This window comes from Arvicanthis niloticus, chromosome 12 (genome assembly GCF_011762505.2).
Source record: "Arvicanthis niloticus isolate mArvNil1 chromosome 12, mArvNil1.pat.X, whole genome shotgun sequence".
NCBI classification, from domain to species: domain Eukaryota; kingdom Metazoa; phylum Chordata; class Mammalia; order Rodentia; family Muridae; genus Arvicanthis; species Arvicanthis niloticus.
The window spans coordinates 54,505,022-54,524,602 of record NC_047669.1 but is presented as its reverse complement, the minus strand read 5'-3'; positions in this window follow the sequence as shown (position 1 = coordinate 54,524,602).

The following is a 19,581-nucleotide window of genomic DNA, read 5'->3' as shown; positions in this document are numbered from 1 at the left end:
TGATGTTATGTTCCACACATTAGACTAATTTATTTCTACTAAATTGAATATTCTTCTTTTATAGGTGGACAATCAAATAACTGATTCTATATTTTGTAAAACAAGAAAGCTTAAAAAAAAACCAGGGAACAAGTAATACTGATATATTTAGAGAAAAGCAGGTAGAAATAAAAATAAAATGTCAGTGTGGTTTTCAAAAGTCAGGATCCACACTTGTGTAAGACAGCTGTTGAAGAATAAAAAGGGTGGAATTTTAAGTTTCATGTATTCACTGCATTTGTTGGATAATGAGATATGGTCACATCATATTTATGATATATAGAGAATAGAAAGATGTCATAGAAGTCTCAGAGAGCAAAAAATAATAAATACATTACTCTCTAAGCAGGAGATAATATGAAGTGATAGTGAGTTCAAAGACAAAGAAAGACAAAGGTGCACAAGTATTGTTTTAATCTGCTCTGGAAGAGAGGCCCAGTAGTCATACTATGCCTTTAGATAGGACCATGTATGACTGTTCAAAGCAAATCCATCAGAAAGCTGAAAGAAATACTTGCAGGCTGCTGTATCCACAGAGAGAATAGCATTTACAAAACATATTTGCTGTGTGCCACCTCTTTTGTGACAGGTCCCTGCACTCAGAGTAGATTCTTCTTCTCATTTGTTCTCTACTCAGAGTGAAAGATCAATAGCTTGAACTCTGGGTATGCACGATACCAACTACTCATTACAAAGTCAGACATACACAGCACTGTCTGGGGAAAAATCACAAATCAATAGCTCATTCAAAGAAACAACACCAGTGTCACTGTCTTTCCAGACAGGCACATTCAGCCTCACGTTTTATTTCTCATTTCATTTATTTGATTGCCAAATAGAAACTACTTCTACAACCTCAAAGACACTATTTAGCATTTGTCTGTTTGGATCAGAAGGACTTTAGAAGGAGGCCGGCACAAATATTGATCTCTTTAGTGATATCATTTAAATTCATCCATCCTAACCCTAGTTGTAGTAGGTATTTTCATTTCTCTAAATATCTATAGAAGTCTCTATAAGCTTTTCTAGAATCTCCATCCATTACTTCGAAGCCTCCTTTATGTTAGTTTTTGTTACAGGCATATACGTATTGGTTTGTGTGTGTATTTGTGTGTGTTCATGTGTGTGTTTTTGTGTGTATATTTGTGTAAGTATATTTGTGTGAGTATATGTGTGTGTGCAGGCATGTGTGTGTGTGTATATGTGTGTGTACTTGCATATTTTTGTGTGTGAATGTGTGTGTATTTGTGTGTATATTTGTGTACATGTATTTGTATGTGTGTACATGTGTATCTGTGGGCATGTGCATGTGTGTGCACTCATGTGTACGTATGTATGTGTGTGTGTGTGTGTGTGTGTGTGTGTGTATGTGTGTAGATGTGATTGCAGGAGGCTGCAGTAGCCAGAGATGTCAGAAATGTGTGGAGCTAGAGTTCCTGGCAGTTGATGGCCCCAGAACAATTCCAGTCCTGTTTCAAATCATCAAATGCACGTAACTGCTGAGCCATCTCTCCAACTCTATGTTTGGTCTCTGAGTCTGTATTATAAGGCTGTACAGAAAACAAAAAGGTATTTGGTTGAAGAGCTGTAATACTCTGGAGATGATGGTCATGTATCAAATGACTAACTTGACAAGAGGAATGGCATTCATTATTCAGGAGTGTTAAATCTGGTAAGGAAGTTAATTTTCCCTCTATTACTGTTTCCAATATTCAAGGAAACATAAATAAAAGTATAGGAACCAAAGAGACAATTTTCTTCTCACAGGGGACAATAGGATGTGTTTTTTCATGTACTTTTTGTTTTGCATTATTGTGTAAGGCAGCAATTAAGCAGGTGAGAGACAACCCCATGGAAACAGAAAGTGGAGAAAATCTTTCTAAAACATCTGTTTAAGAATTCTGAAGTCAGAATATTAGTCGTTGGAAAAGAGAAATATTCTGTTCAATAAGCTTAACACCTGCTCACTGAAGCCCCCAGTGCTCTATGCTGTGCTGTATTTCCCAAACCAGGAATGAGTCTGTCAATCAGCAAATCCCTTATATGAAACACAGACATACTGACTGTTAAAGAACAATAATAGAAAACTGTAGAGATACTCCAACCCTGAAACGGGGGGAGATATACAAATAAGGAAAGGGCAGTGGCTGTCGTACGTGACTGTGCAGTCCTGCCGTGGCTGTGTCTTCTTTAGCTTGTTCATTCTAGAAGAAAAGGAGCATTTTATTTCCCACTGAGACACTTTTTACTTTTCTCTTCTTTCTTCTGTAAACAGAGACCATCAAAGTAGAGTTTCTTTATATCACGCATCTTTCTCATTCCTTTGTCTTTGCTATTGGTATTCAGGCTAGCCGTAGAGTTATAGTAGTCAAAGTAGTTCAGCAGATAAATTAGCAGCTTTCCAAATTCACTCACACATAAAATTTTTTGTATGAATTTGAAAGAAAATTTACCACTTAGTTGAAGTTTACAGAACTGACTATTTTGACAAATTATTATTTTGTCTTTTATTTATTTATTTATTTATTTATTTATTTATTTATTTACAGTCCAGATTTTATTGCCTCCTCCCAGTCCACCCTCTGACTCCCTATCCCATACCTCCTCCCCATATCCTGTCTCATGAGGATGTCCCAACCTCCACCCCCCCACCCCAAACAGACCTTTAAACTCCCTGGGGCCTCCAGTGTCTTTGGGGGTTAGGTGCATCTTCTCTGACTGAACCCGGACCTCGCAGTCCTCTGCTGTATATGTGTTGAGGGCCTCATATCAGCTGGTGTATGCTGCCTGGTTGGTGTTCCAGTGTTTGAGAGGGTGAGCCCATAGAAGGACCACCAGTCTCAATTAACCTAGACCCTGAGATCTCTCAAACACTGGACAAATTATTTAAAAAGAAAACCATTATATTCCCATGGCAGTCTAACTTACTTATAAATTTCATGTTAGCAAAATTTTCACTTCGTGTCTGTTTCTTTTTACTTAACATAAATATAAAATTGTGTATAGTATTTGCTCCCTTTTCTTTAAGGTAAATATAAAATTATTTTTATTTCCATGACCTTTAATTGCTTTAGTTATTTTAATTCTATTTAAGGATTGCCACTGCTACGAAATATGACTGCTACTGATGATCAAGAAAGAATACAAAACAAAAGCTTTGCCTATCAGAATTTGATAATTTAACACATTTAACTATGAGATTCAAGTTTTTTTCTGTAAGCAATTCTAAATATTTTCTGTTAAAAATCATATATGTATTCATTTAGAATTTTTTATATAAAGAAATATATATAGATAGATATATTCTTTCTATCTATTTAAAGAAAGAGAGATTTTAAATAATGTCATTTAGCACTTATACTTTAGATATTATAAGACAGCAATAAAACATAATTGTTTAAGTATAAGTTATTTCAAATTATATTAATGCTGTATTGTGACTATCAAGCATTATGGTCTTAAATGTAGCATTTTAATTTATAGGCCACTTTTAAACAGTTTCCAAGATCTTTAGAATGGCCACAAACAGGTAGCCACTTGGTAAGTACTCCAATGTTAATGAGTCAGCTGTTCGATACTGAACCACACATGGGACCTGATGGACATTAGTGGGATGACCACAACCTTCTTTGGTTGTCTTCTAGTCCTATTTTTTCAGTATAAGAAGAAAGAGATAAAAGTATGTTTGCTATTTCAAGTCTTCAGTGGTGTGTGCTTATTTTCCATATGCATCTCTGTCGAGACAATGTCCTAGAACACAAGCTCAACAAAAGCTCAGAGATGACATGCCTTTGTTCTTTAAATAAGAGAAACCAGAATCTCACATTTCCAAAGGCATTGGAGGCTTTAGAAAAGTTAGCCAGAGGAGCAAATTTTACTGGCTCGTTACTGGTGGCATTTGATATAAGTTTGGGACTTGATTGCCTGATTAAATGGCAAGCCTTCTGCTCAGCTCTAAGCTATCCCAGTAAAAAACCAGGTGCTGTAACTACTGTTAGCTTCTTGAGATAGTGTTTGCTAAATTCTGATATAAAGACCTGTGCACAAACAACGTAGAAATCTGAAGTGTACACACACACACACACACACACACACACACACACACACACACACTCTTATTTCTGTAGCCAGTGAACAAAATATATGGCCAATTTTTTATCCCTCTTATGTGTGTTCTTACCTTACGGAAGAAAATTTCATGAAATTATAAAATGTTTTTTGGGAAAATTAATGGAGACAGAAGGATTTTTACCATCAATCTCATTGTGACTCTTCAAAAATCATCTTAATGCCTTAGTGACAAAGGGAAATTGCAGACACAACCACCTGCTCTGTTCTGGAGTTTAGACTGCTGGACTAGCTCACTTGCTAAGTAAATGCTTGACCACAGTGTCAAAAAAATGAGATTAAAAAGTGGTATAATTTGCCACTTGTTTAGAGATACTTTGCTTGACTTTTAGAATATCCTTTATACTTACATAAACCTATCTAATTAGGTATTAACTAGTGGCTAATTATGAAGAAAGGAATTAAAATTATGCTGATTGCAAAGATGTAACAGATATAGTCACAAACCATTTTTTACTTTTTAATATTATTTTATTTTCTGCTCCTATTTTTTCATATATTCAGTAGGCAACTGCACCAAATCATTCCACCTCCCCCTTTTTCTCTTTCCATCCTTTTGTTATCCCTCCCTCTTTAATTTAATGGCAGCTCTCAGTTTCCAGGTAGCTAACTCAGTCCTCACAGTGGGTGGTAATCAATGGTCATTATTCAGAAGCCAGTAATTTGTCCTTTTTTTTTTTTACTTCACCTTTCAATAATATATTCTTTACAAATGTGGCCCTTCTTGAGACAGAGACAATGAGTACAATTGTAAAAAGCAGGCCCAAATGCTGACTGGCTTGTTCACACTCATAATAATACACTCAACAAACTTCTAATAATCATCCTCTTTATCTGAACCTCAATAATTCACTCTTGAGATCTGGCTATCTTCTTTAAGAAAGAGGTTACCAGCGCTATTGTGCTTGGAGGCATGCTATCCATGCTGAGCACAGTGGTTTTCATATTCCTAAAACAGCATGAGTTATGTTGTCAGAATAACTGCTCCGAGTCCTCAGTTTCTCTCCTTTTACTTCAGAGCATCATGGAAAGTGGTAAAAAAAAATGTTTTTAAGAGTTTCTTCTAATGTCACAGAGAGTCATTTCTCTTTCTAGAGCATCTGTTATAGATTTAAGATATATTTGTAATGTTCTCCTTTATGACTAAAACCATATATCAAGATATAAAACAGTATTTGCATTTGCAATTTATAAATTTTGAAGTTAATTAGGAATACTGAAAGCATGCCTTGTGTAGTGAGAAATGTTATTATTTTCAATATACAGTCTGTCAATTTAACTCACAGCATGATAATTTCTTCTCCACACTTAATTTGATGCTTTTTGGCAGTACTTGGCATGATAATATCAACATTTTATTAAAAAAATAATGACTTTTATTTAGAAAAATATATTATTTGTTGGTCATATTGAAAGTCCATCTATAGACTCACCCATTATGTTGATAAGTGATCAGTCTGAACTTTGACAGAAATTTTAGGGTGCATAGAGAAGTGGAACAACTCTGTTTTCTGGAGACATTAAAATTTTTGCTTTGGAGCAGCTCTCCTCAGTTAACACAAATTTGATTGTTCTTACACTTGCCTAGGGAAGTTCCTATCACAGTACCAAACAGTGACCTGCTGGCTATATAATTTCAATCCCTGTGTCTTCATACAAGTCTCTTCCTTTGATGCCTTCTTTAAAGACTCTTTATTACATTTATAGCTTACATAGATTATCCACTATGATTTGATTATGAAATGTTAAGTTGAACTGCAACTTTAAAGAATGCTTCCAAAGTAATGTACCACTCAGTTTCTTTCCTTGGCTACTACAAAAGGTTATGAATGTACTATTCTGTATACTCCTTTTCTGCTTATTTGTTTCTAATGGTGACATTCAGGATGAATTTAGAGCAATAGTAACTATATTATTTTAACTTTCTAACACCCCTGTTTAAAGATTCTTTCATCTAATGCAGTCACATAGGTGACAATGTAAACCCAACTGAAAAGTCCTGATACTCTATTTATTGACATAAACATTTTCTGAAGTTTTGTGTGCCCTTCCCCAGCCTTGAGCAGACTAGAAAGACCTTGTGACCTAGGTGGAATCATCTACCCTAGCTGCTCATGCAAATTCTGACCTTGACTTGCAACATAATTCTTGACTTAATGCCATAATCTGGTTGAAACAAAGAATGGTTAGGTGGGGCTTTCCATGTATGTGTATGTGTATGTGTATGTGTATCCATATATACACAAGAACTGAATATTAAACTCTGAGCCTTGATCAGAAGTCTGCAGACCACTGTGGTTTAATTAGGGAAAGGTTGGAAGAAACTGAGGAGGAGGGCAACCTCATAAGAAGACCAGCAGTCTCAACTAACCTGGACCTCGAGGTCCCTCAGACACTGAGCCACCAATCAGTTAGCATACACCATCTGATATGAAGCCCCAGACACATACATAGCAGAGAATTGCCTGGTCTGGACTCAGTGGGTGAAGATGCACCTAACCCTTGAGAGACTTGAGGCCTCAGTGAGTGAGGATGCCTGCTGGAGTGGAGGGTGCAAAGGGACTGTTGGAGGGAGGACCAAGATGGGGGCAATGACTAGACTGGCCCCATTTTTCAATTGAGATATTTTAGGGGAAAGTTATGAAAGATCATTCAATATCATTCCTATGGCATATTTACTGTGAATGGTCACACAAAAAAATAACACTTTGTATAAATAGGAAGAGTACACAAAACTTAACTCGCACATCCTATAAAATAACTATTGCAGAATGTAATCTGAGAGAAGTAATCCAAGAAAACATATATGGCTTGTATTAAGCTGAGTACCACTTTCTGTGAAATAATTTTGTTATTGATTCATTTAGATGTACAAGTTCTGAATTATATACCTGCTCAGGTATGAAAATTAATGCCATCAAACTAAACTCTCGGGGCCTTATGTAATAGTTTATTTATTCATTTACAAGTATGTAATAAATAGTGAGTGTTAAAAGTGTGTTCTGATGAAATATTCCACAATGAATTAGATAGAGCCTATGTGCACTAAGTGTTCATTGGTCATTACACTTTATAATTGTGCTATTATGGTACTCTAAGATGAATCCAATAGATGTAGACTGATAATTCAGTGTTGAATCTCTTTTATTTTTAGCATGCTTAAGGTTATATAAAATTCTGTAGTGCATTATGGGATTCTTCCAAAATTAGATTTTTCTTTTTAGAATGTATGCGTCCATTTTCAATAAATAAAGCTCAAACAAGAAATCTGAACAATCAATTTAACTCATGAATGGTTCACTGAAGACTCTTTCTTTAAGTCAGAAAAATAAAATTTAGAATTTTGACAAGAAACCTCAAATACTTACTTCTAATAACGTTATTACCATTATTCACGTTCTGAAATATAGGATGCTTCCAGGGTTCAAAATTTCAACTGCTATATTCTACTTAACCTTGTATATCCAATTAGTATTTATCATTATTAATGTGATGAGATAAAAATTTTATTCTAAGCACATGCTCACACAGACAGACACACACATACACACACACAAGCATGCACACACAGGGCTTGTCAATGCTTGTCTAAATGTTATATTGGAAAACAAGCATGACATGAATTGGACTGAAATTGTCTACGATTTGTTTTTCAATTAGTTGATGGAAATTCTGTCCTTCATCATGGAGAGCTGCCATCCCTCATCCAACAGTTAGAGGTTTATATTGCATCTTTTCACTTCTCCCATTACCACCATTTCAAGTCCAATCTAGATGCTAGAGGCAGATGCAACCTTAATATCTCTGCCTCTAAAAATGTCAGTCCTCGGTCTATTATATTTTGTGCAGGACTGAAATGAGAAAACCAATGGTCCTCTAGAGCATTAGTAAGAGCAGAAGGAAAGTGACAAGGATATAAATGATTCAGTTTAATCCACTTAGCTACCAAAAAAGGGGAGGGAGAAAACAAATGTTAATTTGCCAACTCAACCTCACCTCCTGACACAACTCCTTCTCATTTCATTTCTGTATATTCTAAAATAATGATGTAAGGTTATGTAAGTAACTAAATATCACTTTTTAGATAATATGTAAAGAAAAAAAAATGATTTTTCACTAATGAATATTCAGGTTCTGTATAACAAAAAGTATGATGGAGGATGGCTAGCAAATTATTTAAGTCTCTCTCTCTCTCTGTCTGTCTCTCTCTCTCTGTCTCTCTCTCTCTCCCTCTGTGTGTGTGTGTGTGTGTGTATGTAAATGGTCTCAGGAAAAATAGGATATTGTGAGTAATAAAGTAGTTAGCTCAATAGTAGTCTAATCTGTGAGTGCTCTAAACATTACATCTAGATTGGCTCCATCCTGAAGATTTGTTATTTGAATTTAACATTTTCCACTCACTGCCTCCCTGGTACTTTACCTTTAATAATCACTATTCACGTCATTCTAAGCTGCTCATTGTAAATTCTTCAGATTCTTCTTAAGGGCCATACATTATTACATATTTTAGTACTAGAAATGTTGCCTTATTGGAGATTCAGTACATAGTGCCTAGCAAAATGTTTGTCATAAATAATGTAATAATAAATCAAATACTGATATCATATTTAAAAATATTTAGAGAAGGTGAGATTGCCCAATGCACATGACATCTCTATTACTAGCCTGAAAGCCAAAGTTCCATTCTCTAATTTATCATCCTTGGAAATGTGAAAAGAGAATATGAACTCTGAAAAAGTTTTGTTCAGACTTCCACATGTATGCTTTAACATGCACACACTTGAAGATCTGTACACCTTCACAGACACACACACTCACACACCTATACACACAAATAATCAAATAATAATAATTATGATGAAGATCCAAATAATAAAATAAAGAATAAATCCATAGTATATTCTCACCTCTTTTTGCTTCTCCAAATGTTCAAGATACCATTTCCCAAAGTTCTTACAGAACCCGGAGACAAAGAAAAATGTTACAATATATTTAGAGATGAAACATCTTGGGAGGTGAATGTGTCCATCAACCCAATCATTTATTAAGAGACTAAAACAAATTGAGGAACTGTGTCTCTGTGGTGGTTTGAATAGTAATGGCCTCATAGGCTCATGCGTTTTACTACTTGCTCTGTATTAAGCAGCACTATTATGATGTATGGCAGTGTTGCAGCATGTGTAGCTGTGTTAAAGGAAGTGTGTCACTGCAGTGCACTTCCTGCTCTCTGCTGATCCAGATATAGCACTCTCAGCTACCTCTCTAGCATAGTGTCTGCCTACCTGCTGCCATGCTTCCTGGCATCAAGATAATGGACTAAACCTCTGACGAGTAAGCTAAGTAAGACAGTTGCATTCTAGATACAAAATATGCCTTATTTTCAAAATCCCATAATTAGAATAGAAGATCAGCATAAACACAGACGATTCTTAAATAACACCTCACTGTGTAGAATGAACAGAATAAATGCCTGCTGTCAGCACATGCCAGATGTTTTCCCAGGCATGACCTTTATGGCTGTTCATTAATGTTGATCGAACTTTGTACTTTTGAGGAGAAAGAGAAAGCATTCCCCCCAAAAGGGAAGAATGAAAGTTCAAACTGTGCCCAGATAAAACAAGGTGTTTGATGTCAGATTCACAGGAAGGAGAGTTAGAAAAATACTAACAGAGAGAAAATGTCTAGTTTTCCTTGTATAAATATTATGGAGAGCATGTATTCTTTATTCAACAGTAAGTGAGTAAATCTGTTGTGAATTTATTGAAAGAAAGTAGGGTTTGGTTAACATTTTTAATGATTTAGCATTTCCACCATTGATTATCTGAAACACCTGAAGTGACAACCAACTTGCTGCTGACATCCAGCTCAGTTTGATAACATAAAAAGAGAATAGCTACTAACCAAAGATTTAGGTTTTATTCTCTTTATTTTCTTTTTGTCTCATGAGATACATAAGCTAAGTATGAAAGTCAGTGTAATTCAATACTATATGTTTGAAAGTGTAAGATCTGAAATCATAAATTCTTGTAATACATGGTATATGGTAGCTCACAACACTTTATACACACTTAAAATTAAATAGATGGCCCCCAAACTGAGAGAGTGTTGTGGAGCAGACAAGAAAATATATTCAGATCTCATTTGTCATTTACCATTTTATAAGCACAAAGCACTGGAATCTCAGACAGAAAGATGACCATTTCACTTAGACCCTGGAAACTGCAATGCTGTTACAAATCAACCTTTTATGTTAATATCAATTCCAATATAATTAAATATTCATAGCTATAAGCCATTATCATTTAAATAAATTTCATCTGTAAGGATTATTTTAAAATTAACTCTAAATTTCCTCGTTTATTATATTGGAGAAATAAGATGATTTGAGAACATCTAGGAACTGTGATTTCAAGGCTAGGCCTTTAGTTAATAGTGTAAACAAAGGCAATACTACAGCCTCTGGCATATTCAGAAAAATGAAATCAAAGGTATTAACATGCAATGTTTCTGACTAGTGTCAAAAAAAAAAAAACACTGAGTAATTCTGAGTCCATCTGAGATGCTTATAAAAAACTCAAATGCATTTTTCATAGATATGAAGGCTGGAAGTCCCAGGTCAAAAGAGTGGTAGTTCCAATGCCCATTCATTGGAAGCACAAAGGTCCTTGTGCCAACAGATAACCAGAAAAAAAAAAATACATAGGCATGCAGTTGTGGTGTAAGTCATTGATTTGAGCACTTAAAAGGCAGAGGCAGGCAGATCTCTGAGTGCCAGTCCAGCCTGATCTACAAAATGAGTTCCAGACCAGGCAGGGCTACACATAGAAAGTCTATTTTAAAAAAATCATATATATATATATATATATATATATATATATATATATATATATATATATATATAAAACAATAACAACATAAAAAAACACAAATAACAATAGCAAACCAAACAAAAATCCCAAAAGCCTATAACTAGTTCCTGTACTCTCTGGGGGTTCCTGGACCCTTGTAAACACACTCATACACATATAAGAAGGAAGATGTACAACCTGCTTTTTCACTCAGCAGTGTGGAAGTTGGAGGTGATAAATAGCTTGATGATTTATGACAATGAAGGACCAGGCTTTCTCAAACTCCAACAATGAAGACCAGAGGTGGTTAACAGTCTAAATGACCCTTATATTATCTGTATATCTAGGGGTCCCCAAAGCTCCCACAGTCAGCACTGAAAGTGTGCTCACAAAATGGAAAGTGGTAAATGAGATCTGAATATGCCCACGTGTCTGCTCCACATAATAACACATATGACCTCTATACTGCAGGTATGACCAAGACCATGCCAGACTCTTTCCTAAACTCTTAGACTAATATACATGGTCTATCCTTAGAACCCATTTTCTTGGAAGAAATAACAAGTACTTTGACTTTAGTTTCAATGAAACTATGAGTTCTTGGGTACCAGAAATTTTATTATACCAGAATTCTCCCCCCCACCCCCACCAAATTATACTGTGTTTAAAAATGATTGCAGTAAACCAGCTGGCATTAGACTCCAGAAGTTTGATCCAGCCTGATTGATTAAGTGAGGCTGAGCCATCTATTTCTTCTTGTCTCTTTAGGGGTCATTTATCTGCGAGCCATAATGTCTGTAGAGAGATACTGCACCATGACCACAGCAATACTTATAAACAAAAACATTTAGTTGAAGAAGTCAATACTGAGCTGCCATGAAATCTCTTCTGCCAACACCATTCACCAAAATCTCTTCAATTTATCCTTAGGCTGATTTCTCAGACAACAGTAAAGTCAGGCCCATTTTTTACCAATATATAAGAAAAATCTTCAGACCACTTACTAATATTCTTCTGCTCTGAAAACCCTTGAGCAAAGTCATCATAATCTTACATGGTTCTCAGCACCACTGTCATCCCTGATCCTACTAATATGGCCCATTAACCCTCATTTAATGTGCTCAACTGCTTTTCTAATCTTCAGTTTTGAAGTTCAGATTTCTCCATGAGGAAAAATGGTAAGGTCTTTCACCACAATATCCGTTTCCGATGTCAACTTCTGTCTTAGTGTTCTATTGCTATAAAGAGACACTATGACCATGACAACTCTTACAATGGGAAATATTTAATTTGGCTGGCTTACATGTCAAAGGTTCAGTTCATTTTCATCATGATGAGAAGCATGGTGGCACACTTTTAGACTTGGTGCTGAAGGCGTGACTGAGAGATATTCAAATCAACAGGCAAGAGAAAGGGAGAGACACTGGGTCTAGCTTGAGCATTTGAAAACTTAGTGCACATACCCAGTGACATACTTCCTCCAACAAGACAATAACTACTACAACAATGCCACACTTCCTAATCTCCATCAAGAATCAGCACTTCCAAAGAATTATATTTCTTTAATTAGTGTCTTCATGACTCTGAGGGTGGAAGGAGCATACCTTGTTTACTCTTAACTTTATAAAACTGAAAGCTCATGGCAAATCTGCCACTGATTGCCTCTGGCATCGCTGAGACCAATAAAAACTATGTCACAACTATGAGGAAGGACCCTCTTACCCTTAAATGGAATGGCCAGGACCCAGTTCCTATATGGGGCCAAGGATTGATATGCCTGTTTGATACCACAGAAGACACAGCTAAATGGCTGCCAAAAGATTAATGAATTAAATAGATACCCCCACAAAACCAGGCCCAATTATAAATAAGATGAATAACAATTGACATCCAGGGAAGAGAAATTTCCCTGAGAATTCCCTTCTTTTTTCCTTTCCAGGTAAAAATTAATCACCCGTGATGTCTGCTGTTAGGAATTCTAATCCTGATGCTGGCCTCTTGACTTACACTACTCAGACCTCCCATGGGCCTTTAATAAGGACATCAAACAGCTATAGACTGACATCACTAATCTAAAGAAATCTCTTGTTTCACTGTCTGATACAATCCCTCAAAATTGGAAAGGACTTTATTGGACTTGATTTTCTCTTTTACAATAGAAAAGACTGTGTACAGCTCTGGACTCTGTACAGCCCTTAAGAATGCTGCTTTTACATAGACAAGACATGGATGATTAAAGAGAGCATGAAAAAGGCCAGAGAAGGTCTTGAGAAAAGACAGAGAGAGAAAGAGAAAAATGAGAGCTTGTACAAGAATTGGTCTTCAACCTCTCCATGATTGTTAACCCTACTTCCTTCCATCTTGGGACCATTAATTAGGTTATTTTTGCTTATTTCCTTTGGTCCCTGGACCTTAAATAAGCTGACTAACTTTGTGAAACAACAGATAGATAATCTGATTTCAAAATCTATTCTGATACATTATCATAAGTTAGCTATGGAGGACCACGAGACTCTAGATGAGGATGTTACTCTATCCAGGGTGCTCCCAAGTCCCATCTCCACCCAACCTAAGAGAGGGGACTTCTGCCCTTAGATCAAGCAGAGAGGGGCCACCCAGAACCCCCTCTGTCTGGCGATCTGAATTCTTGCTTAGGCTACGAGGTTAAGCACTGCAAAGGAATATAAATAAAAGTTAAAAATATGTTTCTGGGTTCCCTGAGGGACAAGCCTGACTGCATAGGGGTTGATGTCAAAAGTATCCCCTCTCTAGGAAAAAGACATTGGGATGGGTATGGCCCTCATGCCTCACTGAACAACAACAGGACTGGAGCCATTACAAGGTCCCCTTTAATTACTGGAGGTCAGGCCTCTATCCCCCGCCTTGGCAAGATTAGAATCACCATAGCCCTTCTATACTTGGAGAAGGGAGGAGATGTCAGGAGCAGCCCTGCTTATATACTGAAGGCCTAAAATCAGCCATAAGCCTAAAATCAGCAATAGGCCTGACTTACATGCCTGCTAACACAAAGTCTTTAGTCTCTATGGAAAAAACACTGAAACAGAGGGCTATAAACTATTGTAAACAGGCAGCTTTTGTTGAAATCTACCAGCCTGAGTAGTTATAGACCTTGTAAATAGGCAGCCTTGGCAGATAGTACCAAATTAGATGGGGACAAATGAATCATAGGCAGAGAAATAGTGACCTGACCCCTGAACCATCACCCAGCTGATACCCTGTTCTGAAAGATATCTGTACTCCCCCTGAACACCTATGCTCCTGTGTCATCCCCTTCCCCACATCCTGCATTTTCGTGTTTATAACCCCTGTGTTAAAAAGTAAAAATTTTGATTTGATAATAATAAAAAAAGAAAAGAAATAACACACAGTGTCCCCCTGTCTCTGCTGACTTAGCTTCTGACAATCCATTTTCTTGTTCTCAGAAATACTTTGAATTATAAAACGTTATTGTGGTTTTTGTTAGTATGCTGGGTAAAATAAATTTTATTGATTTCATTTTAAACTTCAAAGTTTGTAGTAAGTTAAAATGTCCTTCAACATAATTGTAGGTCATATTTATTTTCATATTGTAAAATGCCAGGTAATCTGTTGAACATTTTAAAAAAATGGATTCCTTTTTGAGAATTTCATATATGAGCACTATATTTACATAATTTTCCCCTTTCTTTCCTTCCTCTCACTCTTCCCAACCCTCCATACTTTTCAAATACATCTTATTATTTAATTATTGTTCATATATGTATATATATATGTATACATGTATATATATAAACATATATATATAAACAAATACTGATAAATAAAGTGTTTTGAGTTAAAAAAAATTCTACCTTAAACAAAGCAAAGATGTTTTTCAGTGATTTATGTAAAACTAAAAATTTGCTGGAGATAACAAAATAAAAGCTTAAAAAAAAAGAATCAGCACTTCCTAAAGATCATACGTTTAAATAAATCAACATAAGGGGGGGGGCATTCCTATTGAAACCACCACACAACATTACCACACTATATTAAAGAGCTTGAAAATGTGGGCTGGGCAATTCTATCATTTGAAAACCTTGGCATTGTATATCTGTAGGTAGGCTTCAAAAGTCATCAAACATTTGTCCTCTTGTAAGGCCCCCACGAATGGAGGACCTCACTCAAGCCTCAGGAATTCATGGCCACCCATTAACTGCAAGACACCAAACTTGATGTAATCAGCAAGAGGCATATTTTAATCAGTATACTGAGGTCAAGACCCATGACCCATGCAGGGGCAGTGGGGTCTGACCCCGGGGCTTTGGAGACAGAGAGAATTTAAAGCCCAAAACCACAACTCAGGGGCAGAACCACAACCCAGGGGGAGTAAGGGAGGGCTATTGGAGAGCACCTGTGGAAAGTCCCAGCCCATTATTCAGTTTGTGACAGGGTACAAGGAACAGGCTATTCTCTAAGAGCCTATACATAATCAACCATCTATCTTGTGGTCAGCCAAGTTCCTGGTATCCAGGGTACACGGGCAAGCTAACTTGAACTCTCAGCTCAAACCCTATTCAATCTATCTTATGGTTAGTTTTTAGTTCCTGGTACCCATAGCGCTTGGTCATGCTGTCCTGAACTCCCAGCTCTGAACTCCTAGTTTATCTACTTTGTCTTGTGGATAGCTAGTTTTCTAGGACCCAGAGCGCAGAACAATCTGATCTGCACTCTTGACTCTATCTGTGGAAGGTTTATTCAACATTTATGTCTATATGTAAATAATATTGAATTCATTTGTTGTGGTCCTGGAGTTTAATCCCAAAGACTTGTGCAAGCAAGGCTAGATAGTTAAGTACTGAGCTTTTATCTAGTACCTTCTCTTAAAAAAAAACTAATAAAAAACAGGGTTCATTAAGCTTTCCAGTGTTATCCTGGAACTTGCCATACTTCTTCCTTAGGGTCTCGGGTATTTGCTATTATATTGATGAGATACACAAACTTCTGTAAATAACCTTTCTAAATTTAAATGTCTTTGATCACAGCATAGCTAAAACAACACCCTGATAATAGTATCAAACATTTCTGAAGGCATACCATTGCTCAGTGTTTTAGTGACAACTCAGCATTCCCACCAATATGTTCCACCAACTGAAATAAGAACAGAAAAATTGTGCAGCTCCATCTGCCTCTGTTTTAGCAATATATGAGCCATAACCTGTCCCAAGTCATTATATACTCACCTATTTATTAAACAGCAAGACAGAGCACATGACAAGTCATTTGCTCCAAGATAAAATGTAACCTGGAAATACAGAGACCAAAAAAACTAAAAAAGATTTTTAAAAATCATATTGAAGTGTGAGTGACTAGGACTAAATATTTTTTCTCTTGTCTTCGAAATAGTTCTTATTTTTCAAGCTTGATTTTCAAACACTTCTTTCCAACAAACATATTAGAAATAGCCATACTACAGTGGTGTCAATCTACAATTTACAACGGCCAGAAAACCAATTTCTTAGAGTATATTTGTCATCATGAACCAAACCACTGTGTAGTGAGAGCTGCGCAGGTGGCTCGCACAATGAAGATGTGTTATGTTGTTACTGATACTAAATCTCGGTGGAAGATTGTATTTTATTTCCTCTACAATGCTGGGAAATGTGTTTTATAAGTGAAACAATTATGGTTAATTCTCAAACATAAAAAGACCCTACCACACTTACTTTAGGACTCTGCTTTCTAAACCTAGTCATGATTATATGTATAATTAAGTATATTATATGGTACAACAGGAAAAATGATCCTTGAATGGTGTGTTTTTGGAATAGTTTTATGTATAGGAGATATGAGGCAAAGTAAAGAGATATTATATGACATCTTCCCCTACATATCTATTGCCTCCTCTATGATCAACATTTTCACCAGAAATGTAAAATTTATGAACCCACATGAACACATTATGGTCATTGTTATCCAGAGACCATGGCTTCCCTAAGACTACGCTCATTGTGTTTTATATTCTGTTGATTTGAAAAAGCATATAATGGCATGTATGCATCATTGTAGTCTCCCATATTGAATTTTCATTCTTCTAAACAGTGCTATGTGTTCTTCCTACTTATCTCTTTTTTCCCTGTAACCCATGACAACAAATCATCCTTTACTTATGTCCTGAGTTTTGTCTTTTACAGAATGGGATATAGTTGTAATTATAGTATATAATCTTCCTCAGAATGGTGTACTCTTCTGTCACATGCATTTAAATTCTCCCCCACACCATTTATGTTTATATTAGTGACACACTTCTTTTGCACAGAGAATAACATTTCACTGCCTAGATATACCAAATAACTAATCAACTGAAGGGAATTTTGATTGTTCCAAATTGGAATAGTTACAAACAAAACTACTATAAACAAGTGTATGGATTATATAGACAGAATCTGGAGTCAATCAGAAACATGATAATGGAGAGTGAATCTTGGTTACCCAGAAGACAAAAGGCACATGCTATCTTTCAATTGTGGATCTTAGCTTTAAGTCTTTAAATTTGAGATTCAAAACTAAAGTAGCTATAAAAACTCAGAAAGTAGAAAGGAACCATAATAACGGTAGGGAAAAAGGAGCTATAGAAAAGGGAATCATAGGGCCCAGACACTATGGAAGCAGAATAAAAGGAAATGTTGATATTTTACCTTTAGAGATGGAACTGAGGATAACACAGAGAGAGGGAAGAGAGAAAATAGCACTAATGATGCTCAGAAAAGTCATTTTGAAACATGCTATTGTGTAAGCTGCCTTAAAACTACATAAGTATTTATGAATGCCACATAGGATCATAAAGATTCAGCAAGATAATTTTGCAAAATTGCCAGTGTCTTGCACAGAGGATACCTTCCTCTGACTTATCAGTGAAGGAAGTACAGGAGATTCTCAAAACACCATATCCTTTGCTGTTACATTTTGGTAACCTCCCAGAACTTGAAGGTATGACTCTGTTGCTTAAGACACACATGCCGGATATGAGAAGTGTGAAGGAATCTAGCTGCAACTGACCTGAATCCAACTCTCTAAGGATTGGCTCTACTAGCTTCGGAATGTGCTATGCAAGTTGCCAGAAAGAATCCACATTAGTAGTTCTACCCATCTGTAAAGCTGGCGAATCACAATGACCAGCCCTGAAAAATAGTCCCCCACTTGCAATTGTGGTAATATTATCTCTGAGACAACAAATAGGTTTTAGATTGGATTTAAGGACTATGGTATAGCAGTTTACTCCAAGATTGAAACATTTCATCCTGTAGAAAAGGTGCTGAAAACAGAAAATGAGCAACTCAAAATAACTCTAGGAAATTCTAAAAACTGACAAGATTCATTAGGCTTTCCCCTCCCAAGAGTAAATGACAAAGGCTGCTGAAATTCACTCTCAAATAAAACAGGCTACAAAGAAGGTTCTCAGACAAGCCAAACTGTAAAGAAAGGCCTATGACTGCACCAGCAGTGTGTGACAAGCAGAAAGAAACTGAGCTGTCTCCAAGAGTTTCAGATCAAATGAGTCACAAAGATGGACACCCTTCAACCATATTTAAGTGCCTTCGTATTGTGCAGTGATATCCAGATTCTCAGCGTTTATGAACTGTTATGTGTCCTACACTGAATTTGATCATACAGCAGACATTTAGTCATCTATACTCCTGAAAGTAACTCTTTACCTGCATTCCTCTCAATAACCCAAATAAAATTCACTGGCTCGTCAAGTTGGACTTTGGTGGTATCAGTACTTTGGTGATCTCTTATGGGTGCCCTCTCTGGGGTAAATAGATACATATCTTAAAAAATATCCTGGAAAAATCCTGGAACACAAAATAGGTTTTTCTATAAAAGGAAAAACATTCCTAGTACGTGTAGTACAAATAATGGACAATTTAAGGTTATTTCTGATAAAGTTACAAATATTTGAGACTCAGACTTTGGTTATTTTATTTGGCTTTGACAATTTCTGGGGGGGCACCACGACTCTTCTCTTCTAAATGCAGTCTTTACTCCCTTTTGCTCCCTCCGTAGCAGTATATCCCAAATATTTTCTGTTTTTCCTGGCCACCTGCTCGTGGTTCCTCTCCCCTTGTGGTGGCTTCCTCCTTCTTCTCTTTCCTTATTTTCTACTGCTCTTTCCTCTTCCAACCAGGCACTCCTAACCCAACTATCTTAATCCTTCTGTTAATTGATTGTAGTCAATTCTATTTAACAAACAGTTTTAAATCAAGGAACAATGTTTGCACAACAGAAGAAGTCACTCATAGGCCTAGACCTTCCGGTGTAGAAGTTAGCATTACAACACATAGAAATAGACAAACTCTCAACAAGTACAACAAACCTAACCAATTACCAATAGCTGGAAAGATCTTTGATCCTAAAGGAAAACCTATTAATGACATTTTCCTAAACTAATGTAATTTCTAACTGTATTTTAAAAATGGATATTCAAGCACTCTCAGGTATCGTTCCAACATTGTGAAGTAGGCCTTACATCAAATCAAACACTGTTTGACTCCTCAAACAAGTCCTGTGCCACTATTGGTCTAGA